This window comes from Lepisma saccharinum, chromosome 7, assembly GCF_977018435.1.
Source record: "Lepisma saccharinum chromosome 7, izLepSacc3.1, whole genome shotgun sequence".
Classification (NCBI taxonomy): Eukaryota; Metazoa; Arthropoda; class Insecta; order Zygentoma; family Lepismatidae; genus Lepisma; species Lepisma saccharinum.
In genome coordinates, this window is record NC_139235.1 from 3,445,672 (window position 1) to 3,471,264 (window position 25,593).

Below are 25,593 nucleotides of genomic sequence, written 5' to 3' on the forward strand. Positions count from 1 at the left end.
TCCCGGTGTGTGCATGGGTGTTCTTTGAGAACGTTCCTTCATTAGTTTCGTTTAATCATTACTCATCCTCATCGTCGTAAAATTGGCAGGAATGTGATGCAAAATAAAAATAAGAAAATACAAGCAAGGCACAAGTACATTCAAATACAGAGATGTATAGCTTGTTACGCATACTACAAATGTTGAAAGACGTTACATACCTATGCGTAGGATTTCTTAAAGATACACTAAAATGGAGAGAATTGTAGCTAAGTTTCGTGTCTTCCCGTTTCGCCGAATATCTTGTATGGAATGATTTTTCCCTCCGCTGGGAGATTTCAGGTGTTCGAGGCAAAATTGTAACGGAAAAAAGAAAAACAAACATCTGAAAAGTTATATGGCGAAAGATACCTAGAGAAAGAAAGTTCATATTAGTATTTATGGATTTGGATAAAGCATTCGATAGAATGAATTGGATAAAAAACTTAACGAGATACTAAAATGATTATTGTACAGTGGGAAGAGAGGGGAAAATTTCCTCCCTTCAAAATATTCGGTGAAAGGGGATTCGGCAAAACGGGAATTCCACCTCTGTCGAAAACATTAGGCGAGAAATTCGTCTCTGGGGCATTACGGGAGTAAATCAGCTACTTTCGCCTACCAGTGATGACGTCACGTACCTGTGCGCAAACTTTATTCAAAAGATATTGGACAAGGGCACAAAAATGCAAGTATTCTACGGCAATGACCCTTTGGGCTTGATAATGCTATAGTATGTCTTGCATAGTAGAGCACAAAAAGCGAAGAGCTTTGAGAAAAATTAAACACGAACATTGGGGAGGAAAAAACACGCAAACAAAGGTGGGGTGGAGGAAGGCTTTTGCGTGAAAAACAGCACGATAAGTTTATTTCTATATAAAAAAAAAGATTTTTATCAAACCGCTCGACAAGACGGCGGCTTGTTCCATTAAACAAGGACCTAGCAACGTGTGATATAAAGGGGTTTCGTCAACGGCATTCGATAGTTTGCTTTTCCTTTTATATCCAGTACATATTATCGTATGTCAGGGCGATTGGTTTTAGATGAGCTACACGAACTACGCCCTCCCTTCCCCCTTGTATTTGTCGCAGCGTTATCAAGTCACGAAAACAAGCTTTGGAAACCTTCGGCTGCAGTAGCTAAACCTGTACCTGTGTGAAAATATCAACTACCGGATCGACAGGATAAATACTAGAATAACAAATCTACTTATTTTGCCTATCAAAATCCTTGGCTTTCAAAGACATTTTGCATTAAATTTCCTCGACTTTCAAAGGCATTTTACGTTAAATCTCCTTCACTTTCAAAGGCATTTTACGTTAAATTTCCTTCACTTTCAAAGGCATTTTACGTTAAATTTCCTTCACTTTCAAAGGCATTTTACGTTAAATTTCCTTCACTTTCAAAGGCATTTTACGTTAAATTTCCTTCACTTTCAAAGGCATTTTACGTTAAATTTCCTTCACTTTCAAAGGCATTTTACGTTAAATTTCCTTCACTTCAAATGCATTTTACGTTAAATTTCCTTCACTTTCACAGGCATTTTACGTTAAATTTCCTTCACTTTCACAGGCATTTTACGTTAAATTTCCTTCACTTTCACAGGCATTTTACGTTAAATTTCCTTCACTTTCACAGGCATTTTACGTTAAATTTCCTTCACTTTCACAGGCATTTTACGTTAAATTTCCTTCACTTTCACAGGCATTTTACGTTAAATTTCCTTCACTTTCACAGGCATTTTACGTTAAATTTCCTTCACTTTCACAGGCATTTTACGTTAAATTTCCTTCACTTTCACAGGCATTTTACGTTAAATTTCCTTCACTTTCACAGGCATTTTACGTTAAATTTCCTTCACTTTCACAGGCATTTTACGTTAAATTTCCTTCACTTTCACAGGCATTTTACGTTAAATTTCCTTCACTTTCACAGGCATTTTACGTTAAATTTCCTTCACTTTCACAGGCATTTTACGTTAAATTTCCTTCACTTTCACAGGCATTTTACGTTAAATTTCCTTCACTTTCAAATGCATTTTACGTTAAATTTCCTTCACTTTCAAATGCATTTTACGTAAAATTTCCTTCACTTTCAAATGCATTTTACGTTAAATTTCCTTCACTTTCAAATGCATTTTACGTTAAATTTCCTTGATTTTCAAAGGCATTTTACGTACATTAAATTTTCTTGTTTTTCTAAGGCATATTGCATAATTTTTCTTGACTTTCAAAGGTCTTTTACATAATATTTTCTTAACTTTGAAAGGCATTTTGCATTACATTTTCTTAACTTTAAAGGCATTTTACAATAACTTTTCTATACTTCTCAGAAATATTGTAGAAACAGAAACTGGTAAAAACACTATCATTATCTTCCAACATGGAAGATTTGAAAGTTTGCCTGAGGAAGAAAAATTTAATGAAATCTTTTTCACAACTCACCTGTTCGATAGGCCGAGAGAATCTTTTCATTATATGACTTGTCTAAATAATCAGGTAGAAATATATATTCCGTATGTCGTACAGTAAGGTCAAATTCGTTTACGGATTTTTTGACATATACCAAAGCCTCGAATGAAACCGAGCGTCTCGGAAACAAAGTCTCGGTCCCGTCTCGATTCTCAAAAGGCCTTCGACGTCGTCATTTCCTGTGTTTTATGTTTCGCGACGTTCAACTGTCTGTTCAATGGATCAAGCAGCGCAATCTGGTGTTTATTCACAATATCTTTGTTCCGCTCTCTATTCGACCTCGCATTCCGAACGGAACGATGAGAACTTACGATGCGAAAAAATAAAAAAGGTTCAACGCCACAACTGGCAACACTGCAACACCATGCCCTCACGAAAATCGATGAATACCATGGTCCGCCGTGGGAGGGGAAAATCATTAGTGCAATAATAATATCTGCCGACGTTTCGCAGGCTGATACAAATTTTAATGCTGCGCGGAATTCACATTTTAACATTGCCCGCGCCAACAATTCCATACATGCCGTAAAATTACGCATATTGAAGAGTCAGCCATCTTTTGCCCTCCGCTGTTAAAAATAACGAATGGAAATGCATCTACCGCAAAGTCATCAGGGATACCAAAACCGATGCATTTCAAAGCTATTTAACCATTCGCTGTTAGCACAGACCGTATGTTACCACAGCGGCTAATCAAGCATTAATGAGCATGTCAAAATATAAATGGCATGGGAATAATTTAACGCGGAAGCCCCCCTTCCCGTCCGCCTCATTCAACCATGGTTCCAGGGCTTTGTCAAGGTTGGTGGCGCTATTATCTCTGGTGCGAGAGGGTACTGGGTTCCAGAGGTGTCCATCCCCCGACGTTCTTCATCAAAATACCCAAAAGAATTGCTCATCATAACCCCCACCCCGATACACACACGAATATAGTTGGGATATTTTCTATTTTTGATTGAATGTGGATAATTTGATTTCATTTTTTAAAAATTAATTTTTCGAAATACGTAAGATTTAGTTAGACAGCGAAAACCGACAGTATTTTACAATTATCCAGACAGTCGTAGTACAGGAACACACACAAGCGACATTAATCATCAGCCTGAAATCATCAAACATTAAAACTGAAAGAAAACACCAGGCATTGTTTACCACTGGCCCAGATGCCAACAATCGAAAGGCACATGACATTCAAAAGCTTTCATTGTAGTTGAAATTAAAAGGCTAAAGAAAGAAAAATTACGGCTCACTGTCATGTTTGCTACTGAAGTCATGAAATAGATGCTGAGAATCTAAAAACCATTACTAAAAATCAATAAGTCAATCAAACGAAACCATCCCTCATTTTTGTGTGAAGATATGTAGAATTTGTAGGTAAACTATGAAATTTTGTCCCCCCAAAAAAATTCCCATGACGCAGGCACCCCTTGTGGGTTCGACCCTTTCAGTTTGAGATCAGATCCATCGAGGCTGATAAATTGGACTGCTGATTTGAACTCTTGCTTTAAGTCCACTTTATGCACAGATGGGTTAATAGGAGATTAAATCTACATGTTAAAGTGCCACTATGTGCCTCCACCGAATATCGACTCTCAAGCTCGTCACCGAAGATCCCGGGTTCAAATCCTGGCGTGAGCATGTCCCCTCCCCAGAATGTTATTTATGAGTGTCCCGTCAACAGTATCATCACTCAGCCTCGTCGTCGCGAGTAGCCAGAACAGGCAGGAAATCGAAGCTAAACACAAAATTGCATACAAAAATATGAAAAACTGAGAATTGCGTGGCCTGTGCTAAAAGAGAATGGCACTATATGTGTACGCCCCCAAATAAACGTTTTCTTACGCCACTGGTCACGTAGACAGTAGCATTCTTGTCACAACACCGCACTCCCATGCTCGTGGTCCAATCCGACAAGGGACATTCAACGCAAAACAAGGTAAAAGACTCTTAACACGAAGAATACAAGAAAAAAAGACGGCGGTAGATTCCAGAAACCCGTTCAATTCCTTGGAGACCACAGACATGCGGTCGCGTTTTCTCAACCCATAGTGACTTGACTAGTCTTAAGACTGTAATCCAAGATTGGTGCTTAATGGATTCTACCTCCGGGCATGCCAATTGACCACCTTTAACTGACCTACAGTTGCCCATCTTACTAATTGCTGCATTACCCTAATTACTTGCGTCACTAGCCAATCCTCAAAGTGCAGGTATTCTGACGTCACAGACTGTGTGCGTGCAACGAACATTCTGAGGACAATGTTCTGACCACTGAAGGACAGGATTGGCAAATATTGTTTTATTCCAAAAGAGTGGCGAGGGGTGAGGGGGGTGAGGGTCAATGCCCCTGAAATATCTACATAAAGCTGGAAATAAAGCATGTACAATTATATATAGATCTCAAAACTTTCATTTGTCACCCATAGATGGGGCAGAATTATTATATATAAACATCGCCTGCACTATGTTGCAATAAAGAATTTTCTTGTACTCTCAACAACCCACTAAAAAAAAAAACAAGAACACATCTCGAAAATTGCACTAGCTCCAAAGTATGTGAAATCTAATTCGATTTTGCACAGGTAGTGACAGGTGAAAATGCCACACCCACATTTCAAAGGTTTGAAAATCATTTCGGGATTTACATAGCCTACTGGCGATTCTAATTTCGGGAAAATCGCTTTCTGATTTGCATGAGCATGAATTGTCGAGAAAATTCAAATGATTCTGCAGTCGTTTGTACACTTATTGAATTGAATTTTATGTATTTTATTGTACTTTTCTCATTTTTTGCGTCGCTTTTCTGTTACTTTTGACTACTCGCGACGACGATTAAAATGATGGAGAGAGAGAGAGAGAGAGAGAGAGAGAGAGAGAGAGAGAGAGAGAGAGAGAGAGAGAGAGAGAGAAGTAACGTTCACAAAAAGATATTTCCTTCTAAAGTAATTGAAGAAAGACATAATAAGCAACGAATATCTTAGGGAATATTATAAATACAAAAAACGCACTAAACCTCAAAATAGGCACTTATAGGCAATATAAATATACATTATCGGGCTCGAAACAACATGAAACGAATTTAAAACATTAAAGTTACGTTTTATTACAAAAGATACAAGAAGGCAAGAGGGAGAAAATCCGCTCCTAATCCGATATATCCGCTCATATTTCATACATGAATCATATCAAGTTTCCGCAAACACTTCTGCCCGATCTAGACAACGAAATTCCCAGGTTCGAATCCGAGTTGGGGCATGAGTACTCTTTGTGAATGCCCCTTCATCAATTTAATCTAATCATCAGCCATCCTCATCGTCACGATTAGACAAAAGTGGTAGAAAAGCGTTGTAAAAGATGGAAAATTTGAGTATTTCTCCCTCACTCTGTCACTATTTACATCTTTCATGCATTCTCTCTTTCCCCCTCCTTCCCTCTGTGTGCGATTCTGCATCCACTATAAATGATACTCAGCATTTCCCAATTGGCTATTCGGTAGGGCTAGTGCCCACCCTCACGTACGGTGGCGACGCCAATGTTGGAAATAAAATGATTTCTCATTAAAAAATTAGAAATTAGTTGATATATTCTTGTTACCATAATTAGAAGCAAAGGCCTAGCTATAAGATGGTAGGGTAAGTTAAAGTTCCCTGTGCATATAGCACCGCGCCATGAAGGTTCATTTAGGGGATGTGGGGATAGGGCTCCACATATTCTCGATCTCTGCCATTGTGGAGGTGATGTGATCAGCACCACGCTCCGGCCACCTTTACTTTACACCCCTGGGTTGCCACCCGTTCACCTTTAATTTGGGGCTGGGTGAGCCCCAGAGCAGCTTTATGCAGAAACAAGGCCGGAAAAATTCAGACATTAGATTACACCCAGGGAATCGAACTGTGGTCTCATTCTGCATCCTCTACAAACGATCCTCAAAATGTCCCATGTTAGTTATTCGGATTGGTTAGCGTCGACCCCCAACCACGGTGGCGACGCCTATGTATCCGGTGAAACAAAAGTTGAAATACTCCTATTACCATGATTAGTCTATAAGCAAAGGCCTATCTATGAGAAGAATTCAGTAAATTTATCTATTGGGTGAGGGCTAGCCCACCACCACCCAAGATGGTGGCGCCTATGAATCCAGTGAAACAAAAGATGTAGGAAACAAAATTAGTTCTCACAAAAATATGTAAATTCGTTGCAACGTTCCTGGTACCATAATAGTCTAGAAGCAAAGACCTAACTATAAGACGAATTTAGTATTTTTTTTTCTACTTTATTTAATCAGCTGCAGAAGTAGCAGTTGGCAGTAAAGGAAATTAATAGAACAAGGAACACTTGAACGGTTGCCGGACAGGCCGAAGTACACCTTTGACGTCACAATCCGTAATCAAAATTGAGATACTGGTAATAAAGTATCAATGGATGGAGATGAAAAGTCTAATAAACTTATATAGCCGCTTCTTTGTACATAAAACATTTTAATGTTCAAGGCGATGACCTCCAGGTTCACGTTCAGGATTCCAGAAAGTGACGAGCATGAAATGTACAAGATTCCAGCGGCCAGAAACACCCACAGGTCAAATGAAGCCTTTAATTACATTCACAGAAACATGCTCAGCTCGAAGGGGGAGAAAGGATGACGAGCATTTTACCTGGCTGAACGCCTCGTGCTGCCCAAATGGCCATCCGCTCTGGTGCAACACGCAAAAATAAACTTCCAAGGAACGAATTGTGCTTGGAGCTTTACCCACCCCTCCCTCCCTATACAAGGATATGCTTGACGTTTGTTCTGCATACAGATTGACTCGAAGGTTCCTTGGAGTCGGGCTGTATCACTATCTACCTTAGTGTACAGATGGATTTTGATCATATATCGCTATGTAAACGAAGTAGCCGTGAGACTTTTTCCTTATAAGATGGTAGCTGTATTGTCTGTATCGTTGGGCGCAAAACAGTAGAATAAATATTTTTACTGAGTTTTTGTTTTAGTCCACTTTGTGCACAGAAAGGTTAATCGGGACTGGACCTACAGTTTAAAGATTTAAGAATAAAGATCGCTATATATAATGAGCTTTTAAGTCAACTTTGTGTACAGAAAGGTTAATCTGGACTGGACCTATAGTTTAAAGTGGCAAGTTGCCAGATGGTCAGTGGAGTGTCCAGGATTTTCAAAAGACTGGGGTAGGCATAATTTGTTAGTACTATTATTTTGCCATCATTTCCTGTATTTGGCGTTCTTTTTTTTAAACAAATACTGGGCCAAAAGGGGGGGGGGGGTATGATCCCATCACACCTTCCCTTGGGCACGCCACTGCACATGATTATATTTTTACATTTCAAGTGTCCCAATTCTTTCATTTTGTGGTTCCTCCTTCGAAGTATTTTTTCCTGGTGGAGGATCCTTTGCAGACTGGACCTACAGTTTAAAGATTTAAGAATAAAGGTTGATATATATTGTCCCTCATCAATCCATATATTGAGTTTTGAAGTCCACTTTGTGCACAGGATAATCGGGACTGGACCCAGGTTAGTGTGTGATCCGAACCACTAACGTACCTCCACCAGGTATCGAACCCGGAACACCATGATAACAAGTTGGTGTTTTAAGCCCACTTTATGCACAGTATGGCTAATCGGGACTGGACCTACAGTTTAAAGTGGGATCCGAACCACTTGTGCCTCCACCGGGTGTCGAACCCGGGACCCCTTGATTACAAGGCAAAGACGCTACCACTGCGCCATGGGGGAGGCCCACCATGATAACAAGGCTACAACGTACTATATATAAATAGATATACGTTGTGTGTGTGTGTTGTTCTCTATAGTAAGGTAAGGTAAAGGTATGTAATCTTCCCGTGCACTTTGCCCACATGTGGGACGTGGGGCTGAAGGAATTGCAGGAACATGATAATTTCAAATTGAAGCAATGTTTTTTGAGGGGACAACACTATTATTGGAGGAAAATGTGCACTTGCTTGTCCCCCCTCCCTCGGGAAAAATACGTAGCTTGCATTCCTGGGAAAAAATCCTGCGGACGTCCATGGATAGAGCTCCCCACATTCTTCGATATAGGCCATTTTTGGAGGTGACATGCTCGGCATCACGCTCCGGTCGCCTTTATCCCAACCGCCGATTGCCCGCAGGTATGCAGGCTGGGTGAACTCTAGAGCCGCTTTATGTAGGAATAAGACCGGAAAAATTGCGACCTTGTATCACCCACTCCGATAAATGAACCCTGCTATACCACTGAGGCTCCTTGTTTTCTACACACTAATTACATAACACACACATGCGCAATTTGCTGTTCCAATTTGGTGTATCCTTAAAAATATGAACGAAAAATTGCATGTTATCCAGCAGCATGTTCTTTGATATTTTCATATTAATGGGCAAATGCTTTTCTTGCGGTTCTCTCACAATTAGACCTGAAAGCCAGAATCATGGAGATTCTAAATATAGGGTGTTCCACATAAAATTATCCAAGTTCTTACAACTGTACATAAACTGATCCTACAGTGTGAGAAACTGATTCCACAAATACAAGGAACTCTGAACTATTTTTTTTATACAAATCAGTGCACAATTACATGTTTTGGGTATTTTCCAGCCGATGATCAATTTCGGGATGGGTCAAATCTGGGGAATGGAAGAATGAGAACATATGTTCAATCCTTAATTTAATTCAAATGCGCCAATTGTAGGCACAGAAAGTTGGATGCAAATTAAAGTAAGGCAGCGTTCAGTGAAACTCCCTGTACAGTACCCAACTACGAGTTTCATCAAGCCATCTTTCTATCTATAAACAACCAAAAAAAGGTACAAGTGTTCAATGAAGCAAAATCTCCTGCACTCACAGTTACTGATGTTATGTTACTGATACAATAGAATAATTTACAACTTATTATACGATGTGGCATCTCATCTCCTTCATATCAGCTTTAAAGCTTAAAAATGTAATTCAACACTGCCAGATTGTACGGGAAATGTGGTGGAAACAACCAAGTACGAAAGGAAGTTGTATCAGGGTATGATGAAGGAGGAAATGATATGTATGTACCCATGGCCGTAGGCAGGAAAATTTTCGGGGGGGGGTCACTCATAATTGTTCCCATGGGCATCGCCAGAAATTTGAATAATAGTAATAAGAATAATTAATAAATAATAATTAAAATTTCATAATAAAACAATTTTATTCCATAATAATATTAATAATTGAGGGGGCTTACTCAATCCAGCACAAGGCTTTGTTTTTTCTTTTAAGTTTCACACAGTGTGTACTGAAATGCACAATTATTATGCTTTGTTATTAAATTGTAGATACCTTTAAAAAAAAGCTTAGGTGCATGGATTGTAACCTCAATCACGAGCGTAAAGCGCTACGAAACTGGAGATCCTAGGTTTTAACTCCTATCGAGGGGGATTTCCGACATTATCAGAGAGGGAATTTAAAAGTTGGAAAGGGACTTTTGGGACAATCATAATGGAATTTTCAGTCTAGATTCCTTGTGACGCAGGAACAACAGTGGAAAGAGGACAGCAGAAGTGAAAATGGAGGGGTCACGGGTGGGCGGCGATTCCGAGAATAAATCCTGTTTCACTCAAGTTTCAGAATTCCAAATGTATGAAGATTCTAGCTCGATCGTTTCAACATTGTTTCCTTGTATTTTTGTGATGCTATGAAAAAAAAATTGAAATTGAGTTACACATTTTGGTTTCTGAACTTCCATTAATCGAACATTGCAGAAGTTTCGGGGAAGGGGGGTGGGGTTGAACCCTAGAAACCCCCCCTCTAAATACGGCCATGTATGTACCCGATACACAGTACAGCAAGATGAACGGATACCAACTGATAGCGAAGCCTTTCATTTTTGGTGGCTAACTGTTAAAACACGGTGGTTTGTTAAAATAATACAACTAAATTTCGAACCTCGGTGTAAAATTCAGTGTCCTGTGAGATATTATCCTAGGATGTTCTAAAAACAAGGCGAGAATGTAGAGCATGACAGATACGAAGCCAAATTTAGAAAAACACTCAAAATTGCGCGTGGTCAAATTCATCTGGTTTATTTTTCAATGCAGGTTCCATCTCTATTAACACACTCTTTTCATTTGGATGGCAAGCTCATGATTCCAGTGTTTGTTGAAGGATTCGTCTAGACACTCAAAAAATTAGTTCACAGCACACTGGTATAGCACTGATACATTTAAAAATTAGCCATATTTCCATATTCTCTATTATGTACAAGTTCTTGTTCTGTGATGAAAAATTAATAATGCATATTTCAAAAGGTGTTTATGTTATAGTATAATAATAGTTTTTGTGCAGAAAAAGCTCCGGAAATTAACGTAGCATAGTGCAGAATTATAATGTCAGTGTTCTGTAGTAAAAAATAGTGCCTAAATAAGATACACATTTATCCAGGATCAAGTTTGCGACTTTGGGTTGCAATTTTCAGTTTCAGCATGACTAATCAAATGGGACAGCTAAAATGAGCATGTACCCAGCTCAGTACGGCCAGTGAAAAAAATAACCTTCCAAATTCATACAATGAGAATGATCATAAAACAGTAGAACTTACTGAACATATTTAATGGCGAACACAACAAGCAAAGTACTGCAGAAGAAGAAGGGTATGTTTATTTCCAGAAGATATGCACATGTTTCAAGAGATAAAGACACTAAACGATTGATTTGAGTTTATTTTACTTCGCGTTTTGTACCTCTTGGCTCATTTGTGAAGATGGGGATGAGTGATGAAACTGATGAATGGACATTCACAAACAACCAAGCCCGAGCGGGATTCGAACCCGGGACCCTTGGCGTCGCAGCACGATGTGCTAACCAGTCGGCCAGAGGGTCCGGCAGACACTAAAAGAGACCACTACAAGATGCAAGAAACCAACTATACAACTCCTCAAATACCATTGGTCTGTCGGTCAAGTTGTACATTCAAAGGAAACACTAAGGCAGTATCCCTTTTCACTTTGTGTGACTCACTAATTATTCATTAAAAGGGGTCTTTAATAAAGTCATTAATATGTATAATGGGTAATACACGGTGGTGTACTGAATCGAAGACATGTTTTGAAACAATTGAACAATGAAATTCTGCAACAAGAAAATGAACAGTTACTCCATTAGATGTGAACGAAAAGTGGCATCTTCTGCTAAAGACAAATACAATATTACCAGCCAATGCTTTAATCATAATAATTTCTTATTAAAATGTGAATAAATCGTTGTGTTGTTTGGTATACTGTAGCGTGGGAGATTTCACATTATCAGAAATTATTTAAAATCTTTCAAATTTAATTTCAGTAAATAGTCTTGTAGATTGCTAGGAAAGAAAATATCCTTACAATAAATAATGGAGTATAAAATGCTATACATATTCTACTCGGGAAAATAAAAAGGCCCTAATGTGTTTACCTCGGTGCTGGCTACTCCTGCTTTTCAAATTATTTTTAATTTTGCATTCAAATAGTGAAAACTTTCAAACTGGTACAGGTCTCCCGGTCATATTAAATATTCGAATGCAAAGTAACAATAACTTTGATGGAATATAAACACATTTCACTGATTGCTCTTTAATGTAACAGCAGGGTGGTATATAAAAGGGAAATGAGAGAGAATGCCCTTCTGGTTGCTAATTATTTGTCCTCAAGGGGGCTATGAATATAATTCATATAATCTTGATGGTTCTAGTGAGGTTACTGAAATCCCTTCGCCCTGGAAAATTTTTCAAGTACCATACTGCGTAACAATACATTACATATAGTAATTCCAATGATGAAATTAAATGAATTCAATATCATACAATAAAATAAAATCAAGGAAAAATCAAGGATTTTTTTAGAATAAATCCAAATCAGAATCATTGGTTCTAGTACTAAAGAAGTACTATTGCTTTGGGGAAAAAAAAGCTGGTTATCTAATATTTATTTTATTTACTGTAACCCCTGTGCAGGAGTTTCACATTTACAAATGGAGATTTAAATTACAATTAGAAGCTTGGAAAAAGATTCCAGTCCCGTTTCCGTAAATGGCGAGAAAAGTATTAACATACTTTCTTCATGGATAGGGCAGGGAATTCGTCGTCGTGCTGTGTATGTACGTTTTCTAGTACACACTTCAGCTACCATATGGCCAGTGACAAAAGTGCAGTGCAATTTGTGTCAATTGATACACTGCATATGCATCAACCTTCATTTGGCGTGTATCGCAATCTTGAAATAACAATAAATCAAATGCAAGTTCACGGTTTACATTTGCAGTTACAGCAGTCCTACAGTGGAATGCATAAGTATTACAAAGCAAATTGTCCATCGCCATGTTTATTCGGTTTGCTTTACACAATGAAAGCATAAAGAAATGACAGAAAACGCCAAGTTTTTGATAACTCCTGCACCAACACACCCAAAATCTATTCCTTAAAATCGCATCAGACACAAGATAAATTAATGACAGCAGTCATGGACAATTTGCCGAGCAATACTTGTGGATCGCACTGTACGTGGTTGTGGATATATAATGTGTGGGGCCTATAATGACAGTTGTTCAAAATTTCGAAATTATTTTCTTTCAATTTCCGGTATATGACGGACTTCGTTTTCTTTTATATTCAATTACAAAACTTATGAAAGTTATTACAAATTTAATATTATACTTAGTGCAGTGGAAATTTGAAACATATATACGTAATTAAATTTATCAAATGTCATGAACTTGGGTGAAAGTTGTTTTAAAGCCAGATTTAATTTACATTTGTAATATAATCTTACATTTTTATACCATAGGATTATTCTACATATTATCTTGTAATCAAGGGGTTCGTAGGTAGTTCGATTCTCGGTAGATGCACATTGTGCAGCGATTCGATTCCACTATGAGTATTAACATGCACCTAAAACCAACTTTTCTTGCAATGATCTGTATTTTTATGAATATTGAAGTATGTTCTTTGTCTAGAATATCTGTGACCTACAATCCTTAGATGTGCCAAAATTAGACCTATATTTTCGATCATAACAACTATCTATTGTGAGTGTCTAAAGTGTGTACTGTAAATACATTATTTTCTATTAACTGATTGATTTAGCGTGGGGTCACTGGTGATTACCCCTGCCCCCCCCCCCCCTTTAAGGACGGTTCTGATGAAGTACAATAAAGCACGTTCTCTTCCCCCTTTTGCAACACACAATCCTTCTGCCAGAAGGAGAAAAAACCAACGAGAAACAAATACCACTTCACACAATACTGAACTTGTCAAATTACCAGTACAATACATGTATTAATCACAATTTGCACATGCAAGGAACATGAATATGCACGATGAAACGAAGTTACAACTAAAACGCCACAGTTCATAAACTGCAGTGTGATTCATCACTTTCCTAATGCAATGCACCATAACCAAAACTCACTTTCAAAACTCTTAAGGCGTACTTGGTTGATCTCTGGCATAAATTGATGAAAACCTTGAATATGGTGAACATATAATTCCTATCACGATTAACATTGCACGTTTCAACAGGCATATGAGGCATTTGTAACTGTACAACAAAGCATTACCATGAATCTACTTTCTACTATTTTAAGATTAAACAAAATGACAGCACAGTTGAAGGTATGATACGTACAACTTTCGTTTTACCATGGAATGAAGCAATTCTGGAACGGATATGCTCTGTGTTACGCTGCACGTTTTTGTTAAACTGCGATACTATACTAGACACGAAAACTTCCACGGCACAAAGGAAAGCCTGTGTGCGCTTTGGTAAGACATCTTGATTCTGCACAAGAACATTCTGCCAGAACAGCAATAAAGAACGCAAGTCAAGACAGAACTGGACGTAAGCTTTCAATCACTCCGCCTGTGGCGCTACATACGCTCGAAAATTGTACAAGGGGAAAAAACAGCACGAAGATGAACAAAGGAAACTGATAATACGGTACATCAAAAAGCTATAAAATGCCTACACCTCGCATCACAGACATGGATCACGTCATGATTTCTTACTTCGCGAAATGGAATTTTCTGCTCCATCAGAAAATACTCATTTCACGGAAAAAGCATATTAATAATATGCAACGTATGCGCAATAAAAATTGTACTATGCTTCAGCTACGCACTACAACAGTTCGATTTATGCAACGGTGTTAACTTTGTTGAAAAGGTAATAACGTTTTATCACGCATTACATAAACCAAGTTAACAATACGTTAAAGTAATATATATATCCATGTTTATGACGTGAAAGATAACTTTTATTTTCGATCATTCATGCAAATAACATTGATGAAACTACATTCAGACTACATGCTAATAATTTTCAATTAACTAAGAACAGCAACATTCTCACTTCTAAAAGAAATATTCCTTTCTCGTCACGTGAAAACTATTAAGCTGGCCAAACTGTGATCTTTATTGCAGCTGAGTTTTATGCAATATCAATTTATTAATTCTTCCTATGTGTAAGCATACATACACATCAAGTCCTTCTATTCATAAACGTCAGTACATCGAATTTCTCATTAAGTACAGTACCATTCCCCCAACTAGGAACTCGAAAGTACGTGCTTTATGTTGTACCAAGCGTGCCAGACTGTTAGATCGAGCAAAAAATGTACATCTCAAACGACATGCACCTAATTCAACATGTTAACCCTTTTTTGTTACAATTTAGATTCTCACAATAACATGGAAAGTGTGAATGTTACGTGAAACATTGACAGGACGTCAGTCGCGCTAGATCAAATGGTTACCGATGCATACATAAATCTCACTAATTGTTTTTTTTTAAATTACAAGAATTATTCAAAAGAATCTGAGGCAAGATATAGGCGATAATTCAGGTTTCGACACGGTTCCAAATTGAACCAAACTCCCATCGGCCATTACCGACCGCTACACATAGCCCTGCCCCATACCTATATGCAGTTTTTAAATATGAAACAAAGAGAATGTTTCAGAGTAATTCTCGCCAATTCGCTAGAACATCGTTCTTCGCCTGGTACAGTGGAATCCATGAGTAATACAGTGCAAATTGTCCATGACTATTTTCATTAATTTTATCTTACATCCTCTGTGTTTTTAAGCGATGGATTTTTGTGTATGCTGGTTCAGAAGTTTTCAACAGCTTAAGTTTTCTTCTAATTCTTGAAGCTCCTATTGGGTCAAATAAAGTGCACGAACATGGTCAGGAACAATTTGCGCGGTAATACTCATGGATCCCACTGTACATTATGGTCGATCATATCATACGAACAATACTGATCATAGAAGTATATCGGCATTCTATATCCACTATGATCGAGTTGAACATTCAACATCGGCGCACAGTGAATGAGTTACGGGTGGAAAGCTTGTATCAAAACCAACTTTATACTCAGCCTAGTTGAACCCAAACTGAACCCGAAACAATTGAAATTTTTCCCGACCGGGTCTCCAGCCCGGAAACATGATTAGGAGGAAACAAAGATTTTGGGGAAGACCGACGGAAGCACACCGCAGCAGGAGTTTGCATTATTAAGTTGGTGCAATGAACTGACTGCAACGCACAGCTAAGAAAATGTCACATATCCAAAGAATAAATGGAGAAAGAGAATAATCATACTTCTGACGATTCAAGGTGTAAAGAAAACGTTCAAAAGTGGGCATACAAACAAGTTTACGCTGACTTCCGTAACCCCGTCGTTTTAAACTGAAATTCAGTATGTATTTCTAATTTCGACATTTATTGCTTCTAATAACTCGCCGGTTCACGTAACTGATAAAAGTGTAAGATAATACTTAGCTACCAGCAGTATAAAATACAACAGATCGTACGACAACTAATTGTAGCTATTTGGAAAATTCATCCGAAATAATTTCCATGCTATTTCCAAAATTATTATTAGAAACCGAGTCTGGAACACAAACATGATTTCCCAGCTCCAAGCTCGGACTGGTTGTGCTCGGTTGTGAGAACATGTATATTAGGGAACGGACATGATTCACTGCGATAATGGCAGACAGGACACGATAGCGGCAATAGTCGTGCATTTGGCAATATCTTATGAAAAAACGCTTCCTCGTCGGACTAAGTGTTAAGGTGCAAGATGGTGTCGATAAATTATATAAAATAACAATACTTAGTACCGAAATATACGCGTCGCGCCAGAATTATATTGTCTGTTAAGCTCCTGCAAGTCTGCAACATGCAGCGAATATCGGCAACTGCACTCCTAAATTACACAATTACAGTAACTGCACATGCAGAGAACTCGTTAGCCGAGTACTTATTTCTACATATCATTCCAATAGGGCGTCATTGCGCGGTACAACCACGAAAAACCAATTTCATGGCGTTGAAAAGTGGAACTTGCGGGGGAGGGAAAACACAAGCGAATTTACGGTTGTTGTGTTACATATGAGTTAGTAACGACACTCCCTACCTATGCTAGTGCCTCGTAACATTGTGGAGAAATTGAATATCTCAAGCGCAAGTACATAGTTTGAGTAGTTTTTGCAAAAACTAATGCACAACTGGCACGCTCGGTTCTCGATATAGGATCAGCTGATTGAATAAGCAGGAAGAACGACGTCGCTACGGGAGCTCCACCGGCTGGTCTAGCTAGGTTCACCCGGCACTCGCCGGTATTACAGTCCCCAGAACGAAACCACACAACTTTCACTCTTCTCACTTCCTGCACGATGAACTCGAACATTCACTTTCACCGTTTACATTCTCACATGTCACCGCTCACCTTACTGCGTTAGCATATGTAAATTTTTATATTCCGTCCTTACGGAACCTACATTCGATATCAATCCTGTACCGGCTTACGATTGCACTCTCGGTTACATTGTAAAAACATATCAGCGTATTTTATTATGTAAAACACAACAGTGCCACAAGAAAGGATCGTACGCCCTTGTTTTGGAACTTACAACTGGATTAGCGCTGCAAAAATAACTTTTATCACACGAAGGAAACGTAAGCCTATCTTATCTAAGCCGGTGCACAATTTCGAAACAAATGCCGGGTCGAATAATATCACTAACGACTGGCACAAAACATATTATAATGAAATTACGTTTATGTTCGGTACAGTTGTCACGTATATTGGACCCCAAAACAATATTAATCGTGAGCCAACAATTGAATGAGATTTTTAGTCTGACAACAAGCGATCCATAATAGCTGAACGGAAATATCAAAGTTGCACACATAAAGAGAAATTACAAATAAGGTTACTCACTGCTTTCTTGGTCTTCTGTATCGCCGTGTTCGTCGTCAGATTCAGTTCCAGAATCGTGATCGTCGTCTGCCTGCGAGCAAGAAAGAAAAATCAGTCAGCCATATTGGCAGGGGACTCACGTTTAAGATTAAAATACACGAAAATTACGAAAGATTCCACAAAAACTTTTTGTCTAGGTTGAACACGGAACTCAAATTAACTATCCTGCATTAGTTCTCGTGCAAGAGGCTTCACTTACTTCTGCAAAACGTCAACTACAGGGGAGCTCTTTGTCTTGATGGAACTCGAATGGCAGCCATCTTAACTGGCCCTATCCTGACCTTCAAGGAGGTTACCTCGTAAAAAAAAAAGGAAGAAGACTCGGGAAAGAAATTAAGACTAAAATACCTTGTATAGATACGGCTGTTCCTCATTCAGAGATTGCGATTTCAGTTTGTGGGTGAGAAATTTCAGCATCATTCACCAACAGGCGTTGTAAGACGGAACAGAGGGCCGGCCAGTTCAGCTTTCACTGCGACTTGCGGCGAAACTTCCCAGCCTAATCCGTTCCTCGCCTCGCTGGCACAAATAATATTTCACAGGGTCATCACTCGAAGGATCCGTGGGGTACCGTACAACTAAATCATAGTCCAAACTCAAGATATAACATTATATCCGATTGAGCACCGTTATCCAGCTGCAGCGAGACCACAGCACCACCTTCCTCACTAGGTTTCAGGATCGCACTACTGCTCTCAGCACCCAGTCATGTTAGTACTACGGCCTGCGTACATGAGTACGGCAGTCAGCTGAAATCGAGTGGTGGGTAGTTTCCATTTCGCGCTCGTGAGGGGAGTCCGCTAGGCGGCAGGTCGGAGCTGCGAGTCGCTGCGTGACGATTCCGGCCGAACAAAAGCGCATCGGCGTTCCACCCGTTACATTTGGGACGAAAACGCGTTTATTTACTCGCGAACGTGCAGAAATATCCCGCCGAGAGCGTAATTGCAGCGCGATAAAGATTATTCCTCTGCTACCTCTTCCACTGCTCATTGATTGTCATGGACTCGCCCACGAGGAGTAAGGCTGGCTGCTCTCTGATTGGCTGAGTCCGATGCCGTGTGCCGGATCGCCGAGAACCTATGACTTGTGAATGAAACGAATGCGTAAGACTTTACTAAATACCTTGAAGAAAGTTACGATCGTGGTGTCGTATTCTTTGCATTTACACCGAGATATTGACAGCCTTCGAAAGAGAACATCACAACGCATCGGCGTCCTGGTCGAAATTCGCTATAATTTCTCCCCGCCAATATTGACATCTTCCAGCGTGCTTAACACAAACAAGGTCGAACCTGCTGCTAGAAAGAGGGAAGACGAGTGTGGGGAGAGGAGGGGGAGGGGGTAAATGGATAGATATGAGGAAACTGAAATCTTATTTATGAAACTATGGTTAATATCTAGTAGCAATGAACACCGGGTGGAATTTAACAGCGCGGTTTTCGCAATGGATGTGAGTCCCCTGTTTCCAGAGCAGAATCAATAGCTAGCTAACACGGCCAGGCTCACAGAAACTTGGAGCCGTTCCAAAATGCAGGGAAAACTCTTCCATCCCCATTAATGTTACACTAACAACTAGTGCGTGACTGAGTTAGCACTAAAATCCCGTCTGGTACTAATAGAACATTCCAATGCTCTATTATTTAAATGTCATCTTCTTTGCTGAAGATGCCGAACCCGTCTTTATTTCACACTCAACGGTAAACGAGTTGAAAGAATTGTTCCAGTAAACACAACCTTTATCTTACAAACAATCCCGCGAGCGTTTCGTGCAAAATCAACAAATATCGTTGATTGATTCTGTGGTATTTCTTCCTTTTCGATCAGAGATAATAAACCATTTGAAATATTTTTACCGATATCAATTAAACACTGTTTAAACTCGATCATTGTATTATATTTCTTTAACATTCAACTCATTTGTTTATTTTGGTTCGTTATTCGCATTGTTGATAACAAACTCACCCAAAAGAGGATTTAAAGCTAACAAACAATTTTATAGCAACTTTTCCAGAACGGAATGTCACGTTGGTAAAGCTATACTTTTTTTTAACAGTTTCGAACCACATTGAGAGTCTCGGAAATAAGTCTCGATTTTACAATCGTCTGTCTCGATCTCGCATTCGACTAGACAAGTCTCGATTTTTAATGGGGCCTCCCAGATGGCGCAGTAGCCTTGTAATCAAGTGGTCCCGCGTTCGATTCCCGGTGGAGGCACAAAGTGGTTCGGATCCCACTTTAAAACTGTAGGTCCAGTCCCGATTAGCCTTACTGTGCACAAAGTGGACTTAAAACACCAAATCAATCAATCGATTTTTACTGGGCTGTATCTCGTAACGATCTAGACCTGCCATTCTCGATACAATTGTAATTAAATCAGAATATTTTGAAATAAATTGGTGTTATGACAGTCAATGAATAATCAACTATAAACTATTAAATTGAGATAAAAAAACACCAAATTAAGTAGAATTTTGGTGCATAGTACACAAAATATAATAAATTACCCATGTACTCCATGTACAGTAGGATGATAATTGCAAAAATCAATGTGCATAAGTCATTTATTATATTGGTGTGTTCAGCTTAACATTTAACATTAGATCAACCGTAAAACCTTTGTGCATTATTACACCGTGGTCCCGGGTTCGATACCTGGTGACGTCAGTTGTTCGGACCCCAGTTTAAACTGTAGGTCCAGTCCCGATTAGCTTTTCTGTGCATAAATAGACTTAGAATAACAAATCAATCAATCAATCAATTATTACACCGTACCTTGAATGTACATACGATGCATACATTCTCAATGGAGACCATAATGTAGATGGTGTGATCAGTAACACGCTCCGAACACCTTCACCCCCCAAAATATATCCATTGATTAGAGACTGAGAAAATATGAAAACATAATTGAAATAATCACATGTGCAAAATATTAAAAATTGAAACAAATACGTTATATAAATGCTTTGAATTTGTTTCTTGAGTTTGTATTTAGGTCCATTTTATGCACAGAAAGGCTAATCGGGACCGAACCTACAATTTTAATCGGGATCAGAAGCTCCACCGGGTATCGAACCAGGGACCGCTTGATTACAAGGTGACCATGTTACCAACACGCCACTGGGAAGGTCCTATATAAAAACTGTATGATTCTATGCAAATTACTCTCCATGTTTCATGCTAAAATTATAATGAGGCATTTAATTTGAATTTATTATTATGCTTTCCGGGATAGCTGACGAAGAGTTCAGCCCATGGTACTACGACTCAAGAAGTCCAAGTTCGAATCCTGGGCAAAGAATGGATCTGTGTTGTCCCATCAACTATTGTATCAATCATAATTCATCCTCATCGTCGCGATTAACTTACAGACGCGGAAAAGAACATACAGGGACCGGCAGAAAAAGCTGACGGTTTTGAAATGTGTATATAAATAAAACTATTAATGTAATGCAAGGTTTAATAATCAAAATTGCTACAAAAATAATTGCCACTTTCAGTGGTTACATTAATTTTTCTTTGTTTTGAAAATTGTGTAAAATAAATGATGACATCCATTGCTTACACATTCATGTAGCCTTGCCTTGAAGTTGGACGTCGCCCTCACGTAGCCTATTTCTCTCTTATCGCCTCTCTCTCTTTTCTTTCATCGCTATCTCTCTCACTTATTTTCTTTCTTCCTCTCTCTCTCCCCCTCTGTTCTTATCTCCTCTCTCTCTCTCGCATGCTTTTCTTTCCTTCTCTCTCTTTTATCTTTTTAATGTAAACAGTGAAAATGGCAATTATTTTTGTAGCAATTTTGATTATTAAACCTTGCATTACATTAATAGTTTTATTTATATACACATTTCAAAACAGTCAGCTTTTTCTGCCGGTCCTTGTATAATAACCAAAAAATGAATATGTATTATATTTTGAAACATTCTGTGGATTAACATACATGCTAGCTTGACTTTAAGCACTGACATGCTCATATCTTTTCAGTTTTGTAGACAAACAACTAACTCCATCTTCAGGAGAGATTTGGAAGTGATGTTACATCAAGACTTGTTATGATCCCGTATGCGAAGACTTCAACGATCTTGACATAGCAGCATATCAAAATGTCCATGATGGGGAAGACGAGGTAAGCCGCAGAAAAAAAGGAACAAGAATATGCTACATCTCAGTTTAGTTTCAACAGCAAAAAATGTTCTATTTTCAAACATTCTATATACTTGATGGTAACATATGTATTAATATTAATTCTAGTCATTGTTATTTCGACAGCGTTCCATTAGAAATATATTCTTTAGGTTTATGGGGATTATTATCAACCAAATTATCCATCACCATGCTTATACTCTTTATTTGAGGCAATAAGAGTTTCCAAATAAGATAATGATACAATCTCTGCACTAGCATATGTAAAAATCCAGTCCCTAAAAACACGTAGGATGTCCGAGAAGATCTAATAAAAATTATCATGGACAATTTACCGAACAATACTTGTGCACTGTACTCGAAATGTATACATTTTAATATAAAAACTGTTTCATCACAAATACTTATGTTTGAAAACGAACTAAGTAAGTACTTTGTAAATAACTTACATAATATGGCGATATGCACTCCAATCCAATCAAGCGGTTCTTTAGAATTAGAAGCCATTCATTGATATTTTGCCGACTAATGGATCTTTTTCAGTACCTTCTACTTTTCAAATAACATTTGTACAAGTTTATAGAAGTTTACGCATGTGTGGTTAAAGTTAACCTCATTAATCAAAGTTTGTACTGACTTGTCACTTGTCCACAAGTTCGTTTTCATGTTCGAAACCACTCGTTCAGTAAGGGCATTAGTCAGTGGCGCAGGAACGGGGGGAGGGGGAGGTACAGGGGTACATTGAACCCTCAAATTTTTGAAGGAGAGTACTACTGTACCTCCTAAATCCGTAAATCCAGTTGTACAGTCTTGGACACAGCTGGCTTGTAACGACCCTATTGAAGAAGCAGTGAAGCAAGCCATCCATGTCTGACCACCAAGCGCCTTGTGACTATACAACCCAAACCACATTGCAATTTTGCGGCTTGTATACCAGTCACGGGTATACATCTTTGTAAATTGAGTAGTGATGCCAAAGAGAAATACGAGATGAAGATTGTCGATCGTAATTTCTCGTGTTCTCGACATGGAATAATACTCGGTCCACGTTACGTTCCATTATTTAATGTTGTTTGGGAATGAACCTGACGGACTAGGTTTATATTTTCAATCCTTGCATTACAATAAATTCCATATTTTACAATTATATTAATGCTTTGAACGAAAATAATGTCCAGAAAACATCGAACACACGTTCACACCATTCTTCTCACACACATGCACGTGAAAACAAACACACAAAGCTAAGTTTTAACTTCCAAGTGAATGTCCAAATAACAGTAAATGGAGAAGCACGATGTGCGAAACATGGGATTTTTCACAGAAAGAATGCGTCTATTTGTGACATACGTGGTTTCTATTAATAGACAATGAAACAATTATGAGAGAAATTAACATGCATTTTCGTCTTCAGGTGCTGAGGAAGAAAACAGACTGACTGGAAAAAAGAAAGCATGGTGCTATTGATAGGCTGTTGGTTAGCGTACAGAGCTTTCATGAGTGAGGTCTAGGTTCGATCCCCACCAAGGACATTTATTTTTATTCTTTTCTATTAGTGAAGAAGTATGTAATATTGTTTTCCAGGCATTTTGACGAAAGGATACGCATCAAATTTGTTCGTTTAATCTGTATTTTCATTCTTCTAATAAGTTCGCAATGGGATATAGAGATTCTCTATCTATTCGATGGATATCTTCTCAATGGTTACGTAGCTGCGATTCTCCAGTCCCTTACACTCACTTGTCTTATTTATTTACTTCATTTCATATCTAACGAAAACACACAGATATAGTTAGAACAAGAAACACACCTCGCGTCGAAGGTTCCAGACTCGAGTTCTGGCTTTTTTTTTTGCGAGGGTGATTATTCTTGTGTGTTTGTTTATCATCTTTGTCAAAAAAATATTCCTCATTATTGCCGTGATTAACCTAGGGAGAGACCAAAACGACTGAAATAACAAAAGTACAGAAAATGCAAGACACATCTGCCTAGACATGTTATACCTTGGGAATTAGCAATCTGAAAATTAACTTGCGTTTCAGTCGACTACTTGCGAAAGAGTTTCGTGTTGTCTCGTTTGGAGTGTTGGTTATCGTGTCGGACTAGCATGCGGGCAACCCGAGTTCGAGCCCAGCGGAAGGCAAGTTTTTTTTTTGTCTAATTTCATCCAAACTTATTTATAAAACTGAAGTTTCTGCAAAACCTTTTGAATTGCACTTCGTATGTTGGTAATCTAAAAGCATAAAAGATGAAAATTTGATGTTTCGAAGTGACGATGTATTTGTGTATGTGTTGAAAAAACGCAGTTATTTATTAACGAAAAACATGCAGCCACGTGATCATTGAGAACGCTTCCTAGATGTCAGTGCTAATATTGCAGTAACTACAGTCTGTCAACAGACACCAACTTTCACGTTTCCCGTAAAATGATTACCTTTCCACGTTTCAAAATCATGAGTGCTGTCTAAAGCAATACTTTGATACTTGCGTTTGCATGTTCGAATCTAAAGTAATACGAAACTTATTTCCCAACAAATGACATTCAAACCATTAATAACTGTTTGAAATGTGATACTGATATCATATATGGAAAGAATAAAAATGGAGAATTTCGCTTAATACAACTTATAAATAGGGAGCGGAAGTTGATGAAATGTCATCTTTTTTCTGACATCTCGGACACGATGCCCATTAAATATACACAATATTACACTTCATCTAGAACCCAAAAAAGGTAATTTTAAAGTGCATTTTTTTGCATTTGTTGCCATTTGTCAGGTTTTAGGTCATTTTCCCGGATTTTCGGCATTTACCCGTCATTTTTTGCAATATTCGGTATATTGTTTCATCATATTTTGTCACTTCTTTAATTTTGGTAATATTCTTGAATCTTTTCACCAAGGTATATATATCTCGCAGGGTTGCAATTTACGAGCAAAAGAAATGCTGAACTGGTGACAGTCTTTGTTGTGTCGGGGGAAACCTCCAGGTGCACGTCTGGGGCAAACTCAGATTTAAGATCAGATAAGGAGAGGCTTGAAATACCATAGCTAGACCCCGTTTGCACTGAAAATCCTCGTTGCATATTTTAATTGAATGTGCATGTGCTATCATTTGGTGCCCTTTTTTTTAAAGCAAGATTGCATTTTGTTTAATTTCATTTTCATTTCAATTTTTAAACTGAAACTAACAAATTTGATGGTCATTTCTTGCATTTTACGTCATTTTTTCCCCATTTTTTAGGATATTCTATAGGTCATATACCTATATTTTTTAGGTCATCAACTTCCGCTCCCTACTTATAAATATATTAAATTATGTGGATACCTGATGTGAAACGTACGATGCACGATCAGAGAGCCTGAATGTTGCATTGAAAACTGCAGAGAACAATGACTGACTTATGAACAGTGAAAGGTTTTTCCATGCTCCAATGGGATTTTATTTATAACTACAGTAGTGGAATTAATTCTGGACACTTTTTGTAAAATGTTATTTTTTTTAGAATAACTCGAATAACTCTATATCCTGTATAGAAAAATTAAACAATTTAAATTACATCATTTAGTAACTTCAATAATGCATCTGAGTGCATTATTGTAGCATGATTATTATTGTTATTGTTATTTTCATCCAACAGAACGTTTGTGTGCGATTCTTGTGTATTACATCAACTT

At 38.2% G+C, this 25,593-nt stretch overlaps 1 long non-coding RNA gene across 1 annotated transcript in view; it reads right to left on the minus strand.

Annotated features, from left to right (window-relative positions):
- The window catches only part of LOC145989682 (uncharacterized), a 172,130-nt gene extending 153,617 nt beyond the window's left edge, over positions 1 to 18,513 (minus strand). Inside the window, exons 1-2 of the long non-coding RNA XR_014441881.1 lie at positions 18,122 to 18,513; positions 17,735 to 17,804 (exon numbers count right to left, since the gene is read on the minus strand). This is a non-coding gene — a long non-coding RNA (uncharacterized LOC145989682). The remainder of the gene's footprint in view (positions 1 to 17,734; positions 17,805 to 18,121) is intronic.
- Between the last annotated feature and the right edge of the window lie 7,080 nt (positions 18,514 to 25,593).